Source organism: Lissotriton helveticus, chromosome 9 (genome assembly GCF_964261635.1).
Source record: "Lissotriton helveticus chromosome 9, aLisHel1.1, whole genome shotgun sequence".
Lineage (NCBI taxonomy): Eukaryota > Metazoa > Chordata > Amphibia > Caudata > Salamandridae > Lissotriton > Lissotriton helveticus.
In genome coordinates, this window is record NC_136070.1 from 170,967,186 (window position 1) to 170,989,862 (window position 22,677).

A 22,677-nucleotide genomic window follows, 5' to 3' on the forward strand; every position below is an offset into this window, starting at 1 on the left:
TTTTTTTATTGTTTTTGTTGTTTTATATTTTTTTTATTATTTTTCTGAACATTTTTTTACTTTTTTTTAATTTTTCTGAACAGTTTTATATTTTTTTGGGTTTTTCTTGCAGGGGGCAATGAAAACGATTCATTGTAAAGGGCTCAACAGGAGCAACAAAACAAAAAAAAAGTATTTATTATTTGGGGCGTTTCGTACAAACTTGCATATGATAGTCAATAGCTCTGTTGATCAGAGTGATGCTTCTTTCTCCGTAGCAAATGAATCCATTGCAATATACGCAGACGTGTTTTACTTCATGAAATCTCGTTTGAATATTTGGCACCATCTCCCTGCCCTCTGGTCCCGTTACTTCCGGTACAACAGATCTTCTGGCCATAATAGGGAGATTATCTGGGTCGTTACGAAACTGTGCAGCACTGTAGTTGTTAGGATGCCACCTAGTCATATGGCGATGCATTGTGTAGTTTCCGAAACTGTATTTTTTGTCGGTCCCTCTGGACAGTCTATCTTGACATATAAGGCAAGTTACGTATCTTGCATTTACTTTTTTCTGACCTTTGGGAATTTTAAAAAATTGCCAAATGAAGTTTTCTTTCCGGTGAGACGTCCTGGGCTCCTCAGGCAAAAAGTGCCTCTCTTCGTGCTCGTCGTCCTGTTCCTCTTCTTCCTCTTCTTGCTGAATTATAACTTGAGCAGGTGGTCCACTCTTCCTTGGATGTGGTGGAGGTGGTGGGGAAGCACCAGCTGAAGCTACTAAAGAAGCCATTGCTCACTGGTAACAAAGGGTCTTTCTCTCAAAATGATGAAAGTCAGAGTGAGGAAAGAAGGAGGGATTTTCATCATTTGGGAAAAACAATAGTTCTCAACCAATGAAAAGTGTTCATTTTAGATTATATGACCTAGACTTACATCATTAGGAAACCAAAAGTGAAATGAACCAATGAAAAGTGTTATTACCAAGTCACATGACCTGCTGTGTTTACGTTAAGCGCTTTGCAGGGCCTCCCGGTTTGCTTCCAGAAACCTGTGCTTTGCGACTCGGTAAGCGTACCAGTTCGCTAACGTAGCACGTCATATGACGTATCACGCGACAACGCGAAACGTCATGCGGACGGGAGGCGTCACGATGTTGTTTTCTAACGCGGCAGTTGCGGTAAAGAAACGTTTACCGGCTCGCGGTCTATTTCGCGGCATCAAGGTCAGCTAACGGGAAGCTTCCCGATTCGCGAAGCGGGAACGAAGAAAAAAAAATATTTTAAAAAAAAATTATTAATAAACATATAAAATATATTTTTGGATTTAAAGAAGAATACATTTTACAGCTACAGATATTAGCTGTTAAAAAACCAATGAAATTCACTGAAAAAACCATAGGTTATAGACCATATATAGTTAGGAATTAGCATTTACAAAACCTTGAAAATTCACTGAAAAAACCATAGGTTATAGACCATATATAGTTAGGAATTAGCATTTAGAAAACCTTATTTTACTCACACAAAACCATTGAAATTCCATATATAGTTAGTTGCACTAACTATATATCGCGCACCCGCAATCCACTGCTGATGATGTCACATATTACATCATTCATGACATGGTCAGTGACATCACTGATGACATCACTGATGACATCATCTAGTGTCTGTGTTTTTTTGTAAAGTTTAAATACGTTTTACATATTGAAGAATGACTGGATGGATGGAAGACTGAGTGTGTGTGTGGCTGGCTGGGAGGTGTGTGACGCTGTGCATATCAATGTGTACTTGTATCAGTGATTGTATAAGAGAGTAAGTATGTGTTCCTGCAAATAACATGAAATTGCTTTAATGAGGAAACTTTTTCCAGTTCCCGCTTCTCCACTCACGTACAGTCGGACAGGCTTCAACGACGTACATGAGCACTCTTTCTTCTCATGACTTAATCCATGATCAATTTGCTTGGTAACTTCGTCATATATTTTCCTCTGCTCAACGTTGAGTTGTCTTTCCAAGTCTTCTAAGTTAACCACATCCTCCTGAGCATGTGCCATGGCTCTTTCCACTTCATTAATGGCAGTGGCAGCTTCATTTTCGATAACAGGTCCTCCTAGTGGATCCTGACTCAATGAAACAGAACTCTGACTGTCCTGAGAACTGTCTCTGGCAATCTCGGCTGCAATCGTTGCTTCCTGCTCGATTTCCGCATTCAACATTTCAAGATATTTGGGAAAAGCAGGACATTCTATGGTCTCCTTGGCGGCAGTGAAAGAGTCTTCGTAACAGAGGAAATCTCCAAGCAGTTCCTCTTCTGCACGCCAAGGCTTAAAAAGTTGCAAAAGTGCTAAATAGAAAAACTCCTTTTTTTCAGGAGATTCGCCACTCAATTTTCGATGGTTTACCAAGTGGCATTTTCTTTGCTTGACCAGACATCCCTCACTTCCAATTACAGCATACACTCCTTTATCAATATCTTCTTTGATGTTCCTTTTGAATATGTAATTTTGTAGAACCTCATACAGACAAACATTCTCGAGGTGACTGCTTCGATTTGGATAATATGTATCCAACATGTTGGTCTTCAAAATATCGGTACTGTTTGGCTCCTTTTCCGCCAAATACTCAATTTCCCGCACAGGTTTCAGAACTCGATTACGCGTTGCAGCAAGACCAAGACTCGCCCAAACGATACTCCTAGATTTGGCATAGAGACTTGCTGAAGACAACCGGTCAGAACATTCGTAAGCTCCGATTTCTCGATGCGACAACATCTTCAGACTGAAACTGTACAACTTCTTACTGAGGCTCTTTTCATGGGAAATGTCCTCCCACATATCCTTCAATTCTGTCTTTTCTTTTTTGGTGATGTAAGATGTCACATACCGAGCCACAGCCATACAGTTATCAGCCACAAACTGTATATCCATGTTAGCATTCCACATGGACAAAATCACTGGGTTGTAGTCGTTGATGTACTTGGTCTCTTCGTTCCTTTTCAAATTGTATGTGTTTTTAGGTGATTTCTTCATCACATTATGTCGCAGCGAAGACATCAAACTGTTCACTCTTCCTTTAGAAATCACTGGTCGTGGAAAGGCGAAACGACATTTGGTGTAGAACTTGTCCTTGTTTCTGAATTTACGACGACAGTACTTTCCGCAACGATGGCTTTGGAAGCGTAGAACTTGTTCTCTTAGGCTTTTGTCCTCCTTTGCGTTTGGAACAGCACATGTAGAATACTGTTGTATGAAACTCATCACTAAGTCTTCTGGATCTGTTCCAAACTTAGGTGCATCCTTGATCCACAGCAGCATATGTATATGAGGAGCACCTCTTGCTTGGTACTCCTTTCTCCAGAAGAAATCCAACACCTCTCCAAGAGGTGGATTCTTCTTCTTCATGATGAAAGACATTATAGCTTCAAATCTATGATTGAAGTACCTGCATACATTCACTGGATCCAAAGAGCACAGTTCTCCGGGTGTCTTGAATTCGATGTTTTCAATGTTTCCATTTGCCTCTCGTAGAAATTCAAGTAAGTCTTCCCAGCCATACTCGGCACAGCTCAGAGTGAGGAACCATGTGGGAGTTCCTAAGTTCCTCAGCATACATTTTAAATCACCATGACGACGGTACCAGTACTCATTAGTACCACGCTGACACGCCATGAGATTAATCAGGTGACAATCCAAAATACTGTCTTGGACATTGACTTTATCCATAAAGTCACTTGCCGAGATGTTTTGCATCTGTATACCACTTTTCAAGATGTGGTTCACTGCATATGACAGTCCAGACAGATCGCTTTCAAACAGGAGATGAAACAAATAGGGAATGCATTGTCGAAACCTAGCATCTTCTGCATACAATCGTAAAGTCCGGTATTCAGAAGCAGGAATTTGATGAGGTCGCTCATCATATCTTCCTCCTTGACCTGTTGGAAATAGCTGTGGGAAACACCGAGCTTCCAAACTTTCCTCCCAAACACTAATGGGACTCCCTTTGGCTTGTTTCATTTGAAACAACTCAATAGCATTCCCCATGACTTCCTTGGAATGCAAAGGATGAACACTATAATGTTCATATATTTCTTCACTTTTAGAGGGTTCTACTTTCTCAATTTGACCAGCACACAAATCGCTATCCTCTTCCTCACTTACTTCCTCTTCTGCAACATATACATTCTTATAGTACTTATTATTTTTTTTCAAATACAATGTTGCCTTTTTGACTTTCCTAACATCTACTAAATCTTGCCATATTTTCTTATTCTTTGTCGGAACCCCATTAACTAAGATAACCAGAGGTTCCTCTTCCACTTTTTCTACTCCAATTGTGTTAATGTTTTTCTTCAAATCTAGAGGCAAATAAACAACTCTTCCCTTTAATCCTCTCTGTAAATCTGATGGAGGCAATTTCCCTGTCTTTGGCTCCATTCTTACAATAGCCTGAAAGGGATGGATACTTTGAATCAAAATTGATTCATAAGTATTTAAATCCTTCAATTCAGAAGGAATCTCAACCAATTCCAGATTAGTATGAACCGCTCTAGCAGGCATCTGGTTTTGATTTAATTTATTACAACAATAAGTACACACACGTTGATCCAATCCCAAATCAAAACAATTTTCTACCATCAAGTATGTTGCTAAATCCTTCCATTCACTATTATTTTCCCTTTCACTTTTTGCATATAAATCCACTAACTTAGTCTGATTCTTATAATAAGTGCGTCGACAACACACACAAGTGAAATTAGGCCTCTCACTTGATTTCACCTGAAACGTGGCAATTTCCTTCTGAAAATTATCTGTACTGGAAACCTGTACACTATCTTCCACATTACCCTCTTCTTCTGGGTCAATTTCAACATTCTCCTCTTTACTTCCAAAGTAACAAAACTCAATTTCTTCACACATATTCTTCACATCTACGTCAGAACCATGCAAAAGAGCAGCACATAATTGTTTAAGCATAACTGCTGGACTCTTAGCATAATACAACATTCTAACTAATTTCCTCACTTTATTATGATGCACTGCTAGCATCCTGAAATGATGAAAAACACTCTGGCATACTCTCCTGGAAAGACAAGCCAGTGAATGACCATGCAAACCTGTCAGTTCTCTCACTCTGCAAGGATCTAATTCTTGCAACAACTTCATTTTCTGCTTCAAACTTTTCTTATTAAATGTCCGTACAAAATCACAAAGCAAATTGATGGAATCCTGTCGCACACTGCAAATACTACTACACTTCCAGGTGTACACAGGTCCCTTAGGACGTCTTCCTAAAACCTCATTACCTAACACCTCTTCTGTCTCTGTTGTCACAAGTTTTTCTTTTTCAACTGGACAACCATCTTTCACCTCATAAGCTCGACCATTGGTGTCAACTGCATGCACCAAATCATTATCCTGGAAATAACTCTCCTCATTAAAAAATGCCTCACAACTTGAACTATGCATCCATTCTCCTGAAAAAACTTCACAAAAATTACTACGATTAACTGTTCTCTTCCATCTACTATTTGTTTTGAAATCATAAATTGCCTTGTTTAGCTTCCTAATTCTATTGATTATCAAACTAAATAACTTTCGTTTAATTTCGAATGCCTGATCAATAACTTTCTCAACTTTTTTTTTTCTCTTATAAAAAACCACTTTCTGTTGACCTTTCTTAATATTTTTTAACAAATTGCCAATTATCCTGTTGCGGTACATTCGTTTATGAATGTCCCTAAACTGTTGTTTCCTTCTACTATCATGCACAGAGTTATCTCTTGCTCTAGCAGTAACATTTTTGATTGGCCTTTCCTTTCCGTTTAAATTGCTTCTCTTTTTCTGGACTAAAACATTTTCTGTAGTACTACTTTTTTTTTTACAAATGTTTCTTATGAATGATTTCGTGGTCTTACCCGGTGCTTTCTTGGTGACTTGACGATTATTTAGTGTAGAGGACTGCTGCATTAATTGATGAACCTGCTGTCTTTGACGTTTTGTAGCCTTTCTGATTCTATCCTTAGACGGCATTCTCAAAATTTGAAATGATCTGCAGTTGAATCTGTGGTAAAATATAATAAAAAATGTTATTAACCACTATTACCAAACAGTAAATCAATAACAGTCATCAAAAACTAATTGACATTTTTACATAGAATATTTTTTAGTGCTTTGGCAAATTTAGAATACACAAATAGCAGAAAAGAAATGGAATGTTTCTACATTTACCTGTGCTGTTTTATATGTGAATCTGATCTAATTTTATGAGCATATTTTAATATTTTATTGAAGACACTACACATAACCTGTTTTTGAAGGTGTGTTTAATTTTAAATGAAACGGTTTACATTTTTACTTTTCATTTATTGTAAATTTTAAAAATAAATGTTTATAGTTCCATAGGCTCAAGCAGGTCAGCTTCCCACCCTATGTCATACAATTCTGACAAATCGGCATCCTCATCATGTTCTTCATCATCCTCAGGATTTAAATCATCCAAGGGATCTACTTCCACTGATGTTTCAATCACAATTTCAATGATAATGTCGAGATCAACAGATTGATCATTATCACTCATGCTTGATGTTGTCGTTATCTTTAAAGAAAGAGAACAACAATGAGATGTTGCAGAGTAAGAGACAAATCTCAGAGACTATAATAGTAAAATTGTTTAACAAGAGTAACATTTTGCAGCTATTATTTAGCCATGTCCAGTGATGCTGAGGAGGTGAGGCCTATGTCCAAGTTTTCAGTGAACAGGACTCATCTCTTCTTAACCTTGGATAACCCTCACCGACTCTGTGTCCCCTGCTCATACTTAAATGTAAAGGGGCAGATTTATGATAACTGGCGCATTACCACGGATGCACCAGTTAATGTGCACCGCTGCTCTGCCACCATAGTGTGCCGCATTTACAATGTGGAGCACCATTGAGCAAAAACAGCACAGATGCGTCACGCATCTGTGCCGCAAAAGCAGCACATTGCAGGAATCACGTCATAAGCGCGACATGTCTACTGCAATGCACAGGAGGAAGCCTCACATTGCATGGTGCATCACTTCTTATGCCTGTTTCAAACAGGCGTAAGGATTTGATTCAGCAATGCTATAAAGCTGACTCAGTGAAATCTTCTAAATTTCACTGTGTAAGTTTTACAGGGCTTTCATGCAAATTAATGCATACCTTGCAACAAAACACCTACATGAAAACTGACGCAGGTTTCATGTGGCACAGGACTTTACAGCATGACACATCTGCCTAGATGCATCAAGTTGTAAATATGTCGCCACATAGCAAATCTTTTGCACCGCCGCTGCGTCACAAAAGTGACGCACAGTGACGCAAAAGAGACATACACCTATCATAAATCTGTCCCTAACATTTTAAATGATTGATTCAAGATGACGATAAAGTGTGGCCTATCCAGAGGTTTGTTTGAGGTGAGGCCTACTCAGGGTTGCAGATGAAATTTACGCTTGTTGAAGAGTACAGAGGAGATAATACATGTGAAGGCCTACCAATGAAGTAAGTCATGTCCACTTCACTCTTGAACAAAGGCCAGACCTCTTCTGTGTCCGTGGACAGGCCTAAACCTCATCTGCACAATGTCATTCGTAAACTTAGGAAACACAGGTGATGTAATTGAAAAATGTGGAGTTTCTTTTCCTCATTTCACAATCACATCACCTGTGTTTCCTTTGCTTAGGTATCTCATAGTGCAGATGGACTCTAGCATATCAAAGAGTACACATAAGTTGAGCAGTGTATACAACAATTTTGACATTTACAGAAGATTCAGCTTCTTATCTTGTTGGAGATGAAATGAGGCCTGTCTTGCAACATGGTGCATGTTTTGCATCACTGCTGCATTGGTTTCATGTGGCACGGGACTTTACAGCATGACACATCTGCCTAGATGCATCAAGTTGTAAATATGTCGCCACATAGCAAATCTTTTGCACCGCCGCTGCGTCACAAAAGTGACGCACAGTGACGCAAAAGAGGCATACACCTATCATAAATCTGTCCCTAACATTTTAAATGATTGATTCAGGATGACGATAAGGTGTGGCCTATCCAGAGGTTTGTTTAAGGTGAGGCCTACTCAGGGTTGCAGATGAAATTTACGCTTGTTGAAGAGTACAGAGGAGATAATACATGTGAAGGCCTACCAATGAAGTAAGTCATGTCCACTTCACTCTTGAACAAATGCCATACCTCTTCTGTGTCCGTGGACAGGCCTAAACCTCATCTGCACAATGTCATTCGTAAACTTAGGAAACACAGGTGATGTAATTGAAAAATGTGGAGTTTCTTTTCCTCATTTCACAATCACATCACCTGTGTTTCCTTTGCTTAGGTATCTCATAGTGCAGATGGACTCTAGCATATCAAAGAGTACACATAAGTTGAGCAGTGTATACAACAATTTTGACATTTACAGAAGATTCAGCTTCTTATCTTGTTGGAGATGAAATGAGGCCTGTCTTGCAACATGGTGCATCTTTTGCATCACTGCTGCATCGGTTTCATGTGGCACGGGACTTTACAGCATGACACATCTGCCTAGATGCATCAAGTTGTAAATATGTCGCCACATAGCAAATCTTTTGCACAGCCGCTGCGTCAAAAAAGTGACGCACAGTGACGCAAAAGAGGCATACACCTATCATAAATCTGTCCCTAACATTTTAAATGATTGATTCAGGATGACGATAAAGTGTGGCCTATCCAGAGGTTTGTTTGAGGTGAGGCCTACTCAGGGTTGCAGATGAAATTTACGCTTGTTGAAGAGTACAGAGGAGATAATACATGTGAAGGCCTACCAATGAAGTAAGTCATGTCCACTTCACTCTTGAACAAAGGCCAGACCTCTTCTGTGTCTGTGGACAGGCCTAACCCTCATCTGCACAATGTCATTCGTAAACTTAGGAAACACAGGTCATGTAATTGAAAAATGTGGAGTTTCTTTTCCTCATTTCACAATCACATCACCTGTGTTTCCTTTGCTTAGGTATCTCATAGTGCAGATGGACTCTAGCATATCAAAGAGTACACATAAGTTGAGCAGTGTATACAACAATTTTGACATTTACAGAAGATTCAGCTTCTTATCTTGTTGGAGATGAAATGAGGCCTGTCTTGCAACATGGTGCATGTTTTGCATCACTGCTGCATTGGTTTCATGTGGCACGGGACTTTACAGCATGACACATCTGCCTAGATGCATCAAGTTGTAAATACGTCGCCACATAGCAAATCTTTTGCACCGCCGCTGCGTCACAAAAGTGACGCACAGTGACGCAATAGAGGCATACACCTATCATAAATCTGTCCCTAACATTTTAAATGATTGATTCAGGATGACGATAAGGTGTGGCCTATCCAGAGGTTTGTTTAAGGTGAGGCCTACTCAGGGTTGCAGATGAAATTTACGCTTGTTGAAGAGTACAGAGGAGATAATACATGTGAAGGCCTACCAATGAAGTAAGTCATGTCCACTTCACTCTTGAACAAATGCCATACCTCTTCTGTGTCCGTGGACAGGCCTAAACCTCATCTGCACAATGTCATTCGTAAACTTAGGAAACACAGGTGATGTAATTGAAAAATGTGGAGTTTCTTTTCCTCATTTCACAATCACATCACCTGTGTTTCCTTTGCTTAGGTATCTCATAGTGCAGATGGACTCTAGCATATCAAAGAGTACACATAAGTTGAGCAGTGTATACAACAATTTTGACATTTACAGAAGATTCAGCTTCTTATCTTGTTGGAGATGAAATGAGGCCTGTCTTGCAACATGGTGCATCTTTTGCATCACTGCTGCATCGGTTTCATGTGGCACGGGACTTTACAGCATGACACATCTGCCTAGATGCATCAAGTTGTAAATATGTCGCCACATAGCAAATCTTTTGCACCGCCGCTGCGTCACAAAAGTGACGCACAGTGACGCAAAAGAGGCATACACCTATCATAAATCTGTCCCTAACATTTTAAATGATTGATTCAGGATGACGATAAAGTGTGGCCTATCCAGAGGTTTGTTTGAGGTGAGGCCTACTCAGGGTTGCAGATGAAATTTACGCTTGTTGAAGAGTACAGAGGAGATAATACATGTGAAGGCCTACCAATGAAGTAAGTCATGTCCACTTCACTCTTGAACAAAGGCCAGACCTCTTCTGTGTCCGTGGACAGGCCTAAACCTCATCTGCACAATGTCATTCGTAAACTTAGGAAACACAGGTGATGTAATTGAAAAATGTGGAGTTTCTTTTCCTCATTTCACAATCACATCACCTGTGTTTCCTTTGCTTAGGTATCTCATAGTGCAGATGGACTCTAGCATATCAAAGAGTACACATAAGTTGAGCAGTGTATACAACAATTTTGACATTTACAGAAGATTCAGCTTCTTATCTTGCTGGAGATGAAATGAGGCCTGTCTTGCAACATGGTGCATGTTTTGCATCACTGCTGCATTGGTTTCATGTGGCACGGGACTTTACAGCATGACACATCTGCCTAGATGCATCAAGTTGTAAATATGTCGCCACATAGCAAATCTTTTGCACCGCCGCTGCGTCACAAAAGTGACGCACAGTGACGCAAAAGAGGCATACACCTATCATAAATCTGTCCCTAACATTTTAAATGATTGATTCAGGATGACGATAAGGTGTGGCCTATCCAGAGGTTTGTTTAAGGTGAGGCCTACTCAGGGTTGCAGATGAAATTTACGCTTGTTGAAGAGTACAGAGGAGATAATACATGTGAAGGCCTACCAATGAAGTAAGTCATGTCCACTTCACTCTTGAACAAATGCCATACCTCTTCTGTGTCCGTGGACAGGCCTAAACCTCATCTGCACAATGTCATTCGTAAACTTAGGAAACACAGGTGATGTAATTGAAAAATGTGGAGTTTCTTTTCCTCATTTCACAATCACATCACCTGTGTTTCCTTTGCTTAGGTATCTCATAGTGCAGATGGACTCTAGCATATCAAAGAGTACACATAAGTTGAGCAGTGTATACAACAATTTTGACATTTACAGAAGATTCAGCTTCTTATCTTGTTGGAGATGAAATGAGGCCTGTCTTGCAACATGGTGCATCTTTTGCATCACTGCTGCATCGGTTTCATGTGGCACGGGACTTTACAGCATGACACATCTGCCTAGATGCATCAAGTTGTAAATATGTCGCCACATAGCAAATCTTTTGCACCGCCGCTGCGTCACAAAAGTGACGCACAGTGACGCAAAAGAGGCATACACCTATCATAAATCTGTCCCTAACATTTTAAATGATTGATTCAGGATGACGATAAAGTGTGGCCTATCCAGAGGTTTGTTTGAGGTGAGGCCTACTCAGGGTTGCAGATGAAATTTACGCTTGTTGAAGAGTACAGAGGAGATAATACATGTGAAGGCCTACCAATGAAGTAAGTCATGTCCACTTCACTCTTGAACAAAGGCCAGACCTCTTCTGTGTCCGTGGACAGGCCTAAACCTCATCTGCACAATGTCATTCGTAAACTTAGGAAACACAGGTGATGTAATTGAAAAATGTGGAGTTTCTTTTCCTCATTTCACAATCACATCACCTGTGTTTCCTTTGCTTAGGTATCTCATAGTGCAGATGGACTCTAGCATATCAAAGAGTACACATAAGTTGAGCAGTGTATACAACAATTTTGACATTTACAGAAGATTCAGCTTCTTATCTTGTTGGAGATGAAATGAGGCCTGTCTTGCAACATGGTGCATGTTTTGCATCACTGCTGCATTGGTTTCATGTGGCACGGGACTTTACAGCATGACACATCTGCCTAGATGCATCAAGTTGTAAATATGTCGCCACATAGCAAATCTTTTGCACCGCCGCTGCGTCACAAAAGTGACGCACAGTGACGCAAAAGAGGCATACACCTATCATAAATCTGTCCCTAACATTTTAAATGATTGATTCAGGATGACGATAAGGTGTGGCCTATCCAGAGGTTTGTTTAAGGTGAGGCCTACTCAGGGTTGCAGATGAAATTTACGCTTGTTGAAGAGTACAGAGGAGATAATACATGTGAAGGCCTACCAATGAAGTAAGTCATGTCCACTTCACTCTTGAACAAATGCCATACCTCTTCTGTGTCCGTGGACAGGCCTAAACCTCATCTGCACAATGTCATTCGTAAACTTAGGAAACACAGGTGATGTAATTGAAAAATGTGGAGTTTCTTTTCCTCATTTCACAATCACATCACCTGTGTTTCATTTGCTTAGGTATCTCATAGTGCAGATGGACTCTAGAATATCAAAGAGTACACATAAGTTGAGCAGTGTATACAACAATTTTGACATTTACAGAAGATTCAGCTTCTTATCTTGTTGGAGATGAAATGAGGCCTGTCTTGCAACATGGTGCATCTTTTGCATCACTGCTGCATCGGTTTCATGTGGCACGGGACTTTACAGCATGACATATCTGCCTAGATGCATCAAGTTGTAAATATGTCGCCACATAGCAAATCTTTTGCACCGCCGCTGCGTCACAAAAGTGACGCACAGTGACGCAAAAGAGGCATACACCTATCATAAATCTGTCCCTAACATTTTAAATGATTGATTCAGGATGACGATAAAGTGTGGCCTATCCAGAGGTTTGTTTGAGGTGAGGCCTACTCAGGGTTGCAGATGAAATTTACGCTTGTTGAAGAGTACAGAGGAGATAATACATGTGAAGGCCTACCAATGAAGTAAGTCATGTCCACTTCACTCTTGAACAAAGGCCAGACCTCTTCTGTGTCCGTGGACAGGCCTAACCCTCATCTGCACAATGTCATTCGTAAACTTAGGAAACACAGTTCATGTAATTGAAAAATGTGGAGTTTCTTTTCCTCATTTCACAATCACATCACCTGTGTTTCCTTTGCTTAGGTATCTCATAGTGCAGATGGACTCTAGCATATCAAAGAGTACACATAAGTTGAGCAGTGTATACAACAATTGTGACATTTACAGAAGATTCAGCTTCTTATCTTGTTGGAGATTAAATGAGGCCTGTCTTGCAACATGGTGCATGTTTTGCATCACTGCTGCATTGGTTTCATGTGGCACGGGACTTTACAGCATGACACATCTGCCTAGATGCATCAAGTTGTAAATACGTCGCCACATAGCAAATCTTTTGCACCGCCGCTGCGTCACAAAAGTGACGCACAGTGACGCAAAAGAGGCATACACCTATCATAAATCTGTCCCTAACATTTTAAATGATTGATTCAGGATGACGATAAGGTGCGGCCTATCCAGAGGTTTGTTTAAGGTGAGGCCTACTCAGGGTTGCAGATGAAATTTACGCTTGTTGAAGAGTACAGAGGAGATAATACATGTGAAGGCCTACCAATGAAGTAAGTCATGTCCACTTCACTCTTGAACAAATGCCATACCTCTTCTGTGTCCGTGGACAGGCCTAAACCTCATCTGCACAATGTCATTCGTAAACTTAGGAAACACAGGTGATGTAATTGAAAAATGTGGAGTTTCTTTTCCTCATTTCACAATCACATCACCTGTGTTTCCTTTGCTTAGGTATCTCATAGTGCAGATGGACTCTAGCATATCAAAGAGTACACATAAGTTGAGCAGTGTATACAACAATTTTGACATTTACAGAAGATTCAGCTTCTTATCTTGTTGGAGATGAAATGAGGCCTGTCTTGCAACATGGTGCATCTTTTGCATCACTGCTGCATCGGTTTCATGTGGCACGGGACTTTACAGCATGACACATCTGCCTAGATGCATCAAGTTGTAAATATGTCGCCACATAGCAAATCTTTTGCACCGCCGCTGCGTCACAAAAGTGACGCACAGTGACGCAAAAGAGGCATACACCTATCATAAATCTGTCCCTAACATTTTAAATGATTGATTCAGGATGACGATAAAGTGTGGCCTATCCAGAGGTTTGTTTGAGGTGAGGCCTACTCAGGGTTGCAGATGAAATTTACGCTTGTTGAAGAGTACAGAGGAGATAATACATGTGAAGGCCTACCAATGAAGTAAGTCATGTCCACTTCACTCTTGAACAAAGGCCAGACCTCTTCTGTGTCCGTGGACAGGCCTAAACCTCATCTGCACAATGTCATTCGTAAACTTAGGAAACACAGGTGATGTAATTGAAAAATGTGGAGTTTCTTTTCCTCATTTCACAATCACATCACCTGTGTTTCCTTTGCTTAGGTATCTCATAGTGCAGATGGACTCTAGCATATCAAAGAGTACACATAAGTTGAGCAGTGTATACAACAATTTTGACATTTACAGAAGATTCAGCTTCTTATCTTGTTGGAGATGAAATGAGGCCTGTCTTGCAACATGGTGCATGTTTTGCATCACTGCTGCATTGGTTTCATGTGGCACGGGACTTTACAGCATGACACATCTGCCTAGATGCATCAAGTTGTAAATATGTCGCCACATAGCAAATCTTTTGCACCGCCGCTGCGTCACAAAAGTGACGCACAGTGACGCAAAAGAGGCATACACCTATCATAAATCTGTCCCTAACATTTTAAATGATTGATTCAGGATGACGATAAGGTGTGGCCTATCCAGAGGTTTGTTTAAGGTGAGGCCTACTCAGGGTTGCAGATGAAATTTACGCTTGTTGAAGAGTACAGAGGAGATAATACATGTGAAGGCCTACCAATGAAGTAAGTCATGTCCACTTCACTCTTGAACAAATGCCATACCTCTTCTGTGTCCGTGGACAGGCCTAAACCTCATCTGCACAATGTCATTCGTAAACTTAGGAAACACAGGTGATGTAATTGAAAAATGTGGAGTTTCTTTTCCTCATTTCACAATCACATCACCTGTGTTTCATTTGCTTAGGTATCTCATAGTGCAGATGGACTCTAGAATATCAAAGAGTACACATAAGTTGAGCAGTGTATACAACAATTTTGACATTTACAGAAGATTCAGCTTCTTATCTTGTTGGAGATGAAATGAGGCCTGTCTTGCAACATGGTGCATCTTTTGCATCACTGCTGCATCGGTTTCATGTGGCACGGGACTTTACAGCATGACATATCTGCCTAGATGCATCAAGTTGTAAATATGTCGCCACATAGCAAATCTTTTGCACCGCCGCTGCGTCACAAAAGTGACGCACAGTGACGCAAAAGAGGCATACACCTATCATAAATCTGTCCCTAACATTTTAAACGATTGATTCAGGATGACGATAAAGTGTGGCCTATCCAGAGGTTTGTTTGAGGTGAGGCCTACTCAGGGTTGCAGATGAAATTTACGCTTGTTGAAGAGTACAGAGGAGATAATACATGTGAAGGCCTACCAATGAAGTAAGTCATGTCCACTTCACTCTTGAACAAAGGCCAGACCTCTTCTGTGTCCGTGGACAGGCCTAACCCTCATCTGCACAATGTCATTCGTAAACTTAGGAAACACAGGTCATGTAATTGAAAAATGTGGAGTTTCTTTTCCTCATTTCACAATCACATCACCTGTGTTTCCTTTGCTTAGGTATCTCATAGTGCAGATGGACTCTAGCATATCAAAGAGTACACATAAGTTGAGCAGTGTATACAACAATTGTGACATTTACAGAAGATTCAGCTTCTTATCTTGTTGGAGATTAAATGAGGCCTGTCTTGCAACATGGTGCATGTTTTGCATCACTGCTGCATTGGTTTCATGTGGCACGGGACTTTACAGCATGACACATCTGCCTAGATGCATCAAGTTGTAAATACGTCGCCACATAGCAAATCTTTTGCACCGCCGCTGCGTCACAAAAGTGACGCACAGTGACGCAAAAGAGGCATACACCTATCATAAATCTGTCCCTAACATTTTAAATGATTGATTCAGGATGACGATAAGGTGTGGCCTATCCAGAGGTTTGTTTAAGGTGAGGCCTACTCAGGGTTGCAGATGAAATTTACGCTTGTTGAAGAGTACAGAGGAGATAATACATGTGAAGGCCTACCAATGAAGTAAGTCATGTCCACTTCACTCTTGAACAAATGCCATACCTCTTCTGTGTCCGTGGACAGGCCTAAACCTCATCTGCACAATGTCATTCGTAAACTTAGGAAACACAGGTGATGTAATTGAAAAATGTGGAGTTTCTTTTCCTCATTTCACAATCACATCACCTGTGTTTCCTTTGCTTAGGTATCTCATAGTGCAGATGGACTCTAGCATATCAAAGAGTACACATAAGTTGAGCAGTGTATACAACAATTTTGACATTTACAGAAGATTCAGCTTCTTATCTTGTTGGAGATGAAATGAGGCCTGTCTTGCAACATGGTGCATCTTTTGCATCACTGCTGCATCGGTTTCATGTGGCACGGGACTTTACAGCATGACACATCTGCCTAGATGCATCAAGTTGTAAATATGTCGCCACATAGCAAATCTTTTGCACCGCCGCTGCGTCACAAAAGTGACGCACAGTGACGCAAAAGAGGCATACACCTATCATAAATCTGTCCCTAACATTTTAAATGATTGATTCAGGATGACGATAAAGTGTGGCCTATCCAGAGGTTTGTTTGAGGTGAGGCCTACTCAGGGTTGCAGATGAAATTTACGCTTGTTGAAGAGTACAGAGGAGATAATACATGTGAAGGCCTACCAATGAAGTAAGTCATGTCCACTTCACTCTTGAACAAAGGCCAGACCTCTTCTGTGTCCGTGGACAGGCCTAACCCTCATCTGCACAATGTCATTCGTAAACTTAGGAAACACAGGTCATGTAATTGAAAAATGTGGAGTTTCTTTTCCTCATTTCACAATCACATCACCTGTGTTTCCTTTGCTTAGGTATCTCATAGTGCAGATGGACTCTAGCATATCAAAGAGTACATATAAGTTGAGCAGTGTATACAACAATTTTGACATTTACAGAAGATTCAGCTTCTTATCTTGTTGGAGATGAAATGAGGCCTGTCTTGCAACATGGTGCATGTTTTGCATCACTGCTGCATTGGTTTCATGTGGCACGGGACTTTACAGCATGACACATCTGCCTAGATGCATCAAGTTGTAAATATGTCGCCACATAGCAAATCTTTTGCACCGCCGCTGCGTCACAAAAGTGACGCACAGTGACGCAAAAGAGGCATACACCTATCATAAATCTGTCCCTAACATTTTAAATGATTGATTCAGGATGACGATAAGGTGTGGCCTATCCAGAGGTTTGTTTAAGGTGAGGCCTACTCAGGGTTGCAGATGAAATTTACGCTTGTTGAAGAGTACAGAGGAGATAATACATGTGAAGGCCTACCAATGAAGTAAGCCATGTCCACTTCACTCTTGAACAAATGCCATGCCTCTTCTGTGTCCGTGGACAGGCCTAAACCTCATCTGCACAATGTCATTCGTAAACTTAGGAAACACAGGTGATGTAATTGAAAAATGTGGAGTTTCTTTTCCTCATTTCACAAACACATCACCTGTGTTTCCTTTGCTTAGGTATCTCATAGTGCAGATGGACTCTAACATATCAAAGAGTACACATAAGTTGAGCAGTGTATACAACAATTTTGACATTTACAGAAGATTCAGCTTCTTATCTTGTTGGAGATGAAATGAGGCCTGTCTTGCAACATGGTGCATCTTTTGCATCACTGCTGCATCGGTTTCATGTGGCATAGGACTTTACAGCATGACACATCTGCCTAGATGCATCAAGTTGTAAATATGTCGCCACATAGCAAATCTTTTGCACCGCCGCTGCGTCACAAAAGTGACGCACAGTGACGCAAAAGAGGCATACACCTATCATAAATCTGTCCCTAACATTTTAAATGACTGATTCAGGATGACGATAAGGTGTGGCCTATCCAGAGGTTTGTTTAAGGTGAGGCCTACTCAGGGTTGCAGATGAAATTTACGCTTGTTGAAGAACACAGAGGAGATAATACATGTGAAAGCCTACCAATGAAGTAAGTCATGTCCACTTCACTCTTGAACAAAGGCCAGACCTCTTCTGTGTCCGTGGACAGACCTAAACCTCATCTGCACAATGTCATTCGTAAACTTAGAAAACACAGGTGATGTTATTGAAAAATATGCAATTTCTTTTAATCATTTCACAATCACATCACCTGTGTTTCCTTTGCTTAGGTATCTCATAGTGCAGATGGAGTCTAGCATATCAAAAACTACGCAGAAGGTGAGAACTGTATGGAACATGGCTATGTAAGTCAAATAATCAAAATCTAAATTTGCCAAGCACACATGGAGGCGTATTTACAAGGACCTTGCACCACAGGGAAAGGTCTTAAATTAAAATGGGAAAAATAACATCAGAGAGACTCAAAGGCCTTATAAATATGCCCCAAGCAACCTATGAAGCTCTAGCATTACATATCAAGAAACCTAATTGATTTCAAAAATCGTTTTTAAACACATCATCTAAATCAATTATATACCTACATTCATCAGGAAGTGACTTAAAATGCCCTAAGACACATGAAAGCGTTTTTTTTAAGCCCTTGCTCCATTTTTAGATCACTTTTAACATGGCTATGTAAGGCAAATAATCAAGATCTAAATTTGCCAAACACAGATGGGGGCGTATTTACAAGGACCTTGCACCACAGGGAAAGGTCTTAAATTAAAATGGGAAAAATAACATCAGAGAGACACAAAGGCCTTATAAATATGCCCCAAGCAACCTATGAAGCTCTAGCATTACATATCAAGAAACCTAATTGATTTCAAAAATCGTTTTTAAACACATCATCTAAATCAATTATATACCTACATTCATCGGGAAGTGACTTAAAATGCCCTAAGACACATGAAAGCATTTTTTTTAAGCCCTTGCTCCATTTTTAGATCACTTTTAACATGGCTATGTAAGTCAAATAATCAAGATCTAAATTTGCCAAGCACAGATGGGGGCGTATTTACAAGGACCTTGCACCACAGGGAAAGGTCTTAAATTAAAATGGGAAAAATAACATCAGAGAGACACAAAGGCCTTATAAATATGCCCCAAGCAACCTATGAAGCTCTAGCAGTACATATCAAGAAACCTAATTGATTTCATAAATCGTTTTTAAACACATCATCTAAATCAATTAAATAACTACATTCAAGGGGAAATGACTTAAAATGGCCTAAGACACATGAAAGCGTTTTTTTTAAGGCCCTTGCAACATTTTTGGGTCACTTTTAACATGGCTATGTTAGTCAAAGAATTAAAATCAAAATTTGCCAAGCACAGATGGGGGCATATTTACAAGGACCTTGCACCACAGAGAAAGGTCTTAAATTAAAATGTGAAAAATAACATCAGAGAGACTCAAAGGCCTTATAAATATGCCCCAAGCAACCTATGAATCTCTAGCAGTACATATCCAGAAACCTAATTGTTTTCTTAAATCGTTTTTAAACACAACATCTAAATCAATTATATACCTACATTCATGAGGAAGTGAGTTAAAATACCCTAAGACACATGAAAGCATTTCTGTAAGACCCTTGCACTATTTTAGCGTCACTTTTAACATTGCTATGTAACACAAAGAAACAAAATCTATTTGTAAAACACTTGACACAAATCAAAATTTTAAATACACAACTTTCTTCATAATGTTCTCCCTAAACCATACTATTCTCTATCGAAATTAAATGAATCTTTTCTCACCTTAGCAAATACTTTATGAGTTTCAAAACAGTCTCAGAAACACACCAAATTGTCTTTAGCAGAGCAAAAGGTATGCACTCCAGAGTCTGCAGCTATAAAAAGCACAGAAAAGCTGTAATTCATCACACATATCTCTCATGTCACCCAATCAAAACTCTTCCCTCACTTTTTTCAAATCAACACCCTTCCCCCCTCTGCCCTTTCTGCCTTTTTTCCATAGCAACCACCTCCTGAAAGACCTCTCATGTTTGCAAGTTCACACAACAATGTTTCAATTGAATTCTGAACTCTCAGTACACCTGCATATCCAGTGCAATCTTTGATAAAATGATTTTTTTTGACCATTCAAATTACATCTTTCAAAGAACTCATCCATGCACCCTAACTATCTGTTTTCAGCAATCAAAATCCACCAATCACTGCTACTGCTTCATTAACACAGAAACTCCACCATTTTTTTCATTTTAAACTCTTATTTTTTCAACTCCCATTTCATTGCCACACTTCATCTGACTGCAGCAGAACCTCCTCTCACCATGTTTTCTGTCTGGATTGTTGGACATAGTTACATCTACTGGGCTCAGAGGTATGCTTATAACAGAAATTTACCTAACCTCAATTTACAAGATGTGGAAATTAAGTGGTTTGGCCACAGAGGATTAAAATGTCACCAATTGATACCATTGGTGAAAACCTTTATGCATTTGCCTAAACCTGACCTGTTAATTGTGCACTGTGGAGGAAATGACTTGGGCACTTTGACTGGGGTAGGTCTGGAAATGCTTTTAAAGGACACCTTTGAGCAATTGATGGCACTTTTTCCTCAAACTGCCTTGGTATATTCAAATATATGCCAAAGACAGAAATGGAGGTGGTCGAACCAATTTTGTCCACAAATTGAGAAATCGAGGAAGCATGTAAACAAATCTGTTTCAGCTTACATGAGAGACCATGGAATGGGCTCCATCTACAACAATAACTTACGTTACTACATACAAGATATCTACAGAGGAGATGGAGTTCACTTCTCAGATGAAGGGAACAGAATTTTCATTCTGAATTTAAAAATGTGCATTGGTACCTACTTATAAGTACCTAAATGTACCATAAACCCAAAAGCTCTTCTCAGAGCTACCCTACATCTGATCACTCACAATTATTATTTTACTCTAACTTTTTTCACTAATTTTCAACAAAGTACGCTCCCCGGAGCGCTGCCCGGTACGCGAACCGGAAGCTAACCGCGCGAAATTTTTTAAAAAAATGATTTTTTTCACACATATGGGTCTCCTCAGCCACCCTCAGAAAACCTAGGGGGTCAAAATACGTCTATCGTGCCCCCTTCTACTCATTCTGAACATTATTTGCCCTCCATCTTGTATCTTAATTCGACCGAAACACAAAATGGTCGACTCCCGTAACGCTGCCGGTTCGCGTACCGGGGCGCTCACCGGGAAGCGCTCCATTAAAAAAGGTGGGAAAGTAATTTACAGAAGAAACCCTGGAGACACTTTCACCAAATATAGATTAGCTCATACTACATACCAATCCCTACCATTTTCACACATTTGTTTGGAATTCCATTTAGCCATTTAGCCTGTAGACCTCTCTAAATACCCTGAGGTAAATTACTTCACAAAACACATCTGAAGTGTTGGAATTGACAACCAATTAAAATGTTACTTTCATTTTCTACTTTTTTTTACCTGACATTTGATTGGTTATGTACCTGAATATATATAAAAAAAGAGAGAAAAACACAGCCATTTTGACTACTACTTCCTGAACTACATTGCAAGATCATTTTCACTCACAACTTAAACTTGTTTTTAAAAGGTAAGATATTATTTTATAAATTTGAAAACATTTTCAGATAGTTATATACTATCCCTCTGTAAGAGTTAGACATTGAGAAAGGCTTGTTTATTATAATTATGGATTGATTTAGGTTTCTGTGGTATTATTATGAATTTACATAGGCTTTCTCACAGGCACTTTTTAATAGTACTACTTCATGCCTCAAAAGTACCTGTCTGATCTTAAACCCAACAGTGCCCTATCTCTACTGATATATTTATTTTTTATTCAAATTTCAGCACAAAAATGCAAGGAGAACAGAACGTTTCCTTTGAAATTGTCCTAGACATGAACAATGAGGAAATAATTGAACCCATTGACTTGGAATTCATGGATGAATCACGAGACCATGAACTTCTACAATGTGTAGAATCTGTGGATCATTTACTTCATTATGATGACGGTCAAATGTGGGAAGTTATGTTCACTCATCAAGAGGACATATCGGACAGTCAAATGTTAGACGTTCTATTAAATTTTGAAAAAGAATCAGAAAAATAAAATTATATTTAATATTAAAAAATTGTTTGAGTCTTTAATCATTTTTATATGTAATTCATAAACTAGTACCAAATTGATTATAATGTAAAGTCAGACTTATAGTATACTGTGCACAATTCCAAAAATAAATTTTAAATTTAAAAATTTAAAAAAACAACAAAAAGAACAATCAATAAACATACAATATTTCAAAATATCATAGTCTATCATTCTTTTTTCCTTATAGTACGCTCCCCGGACCGCTTCCCGGTGCGCGAACCGGGCGCTACCCACGCAAAAAAAAAAAACATTTTTTTTTTGTTTTTTTTGCCCCGCGGGGGCCTTTTAAAGCCTCCACATCAAACCTAGGGGGTCAGGGAGGATCTACATTTCCCCCTTTGTTTTGGCCTCCTCTTGTCTCTCGATCCTACCGAGAGACAAGATGGCGGCCGCTCCAGACTGTTTAGAATGTTGACAGACACCGGAGAGCCAATCAGCTTCGCTTCGCGAAGTTCCGTTACGCGTCAAGTACGCGAACCGGGGCGCTGCCCGGAGTGCGCTTACAGATATATATATTTTTTTGAACGTTAATGTCTCAAAATTTACTGGAGCACATACATTGAGACCTAGCAAAGGCACATCGGGCTAACAGTCC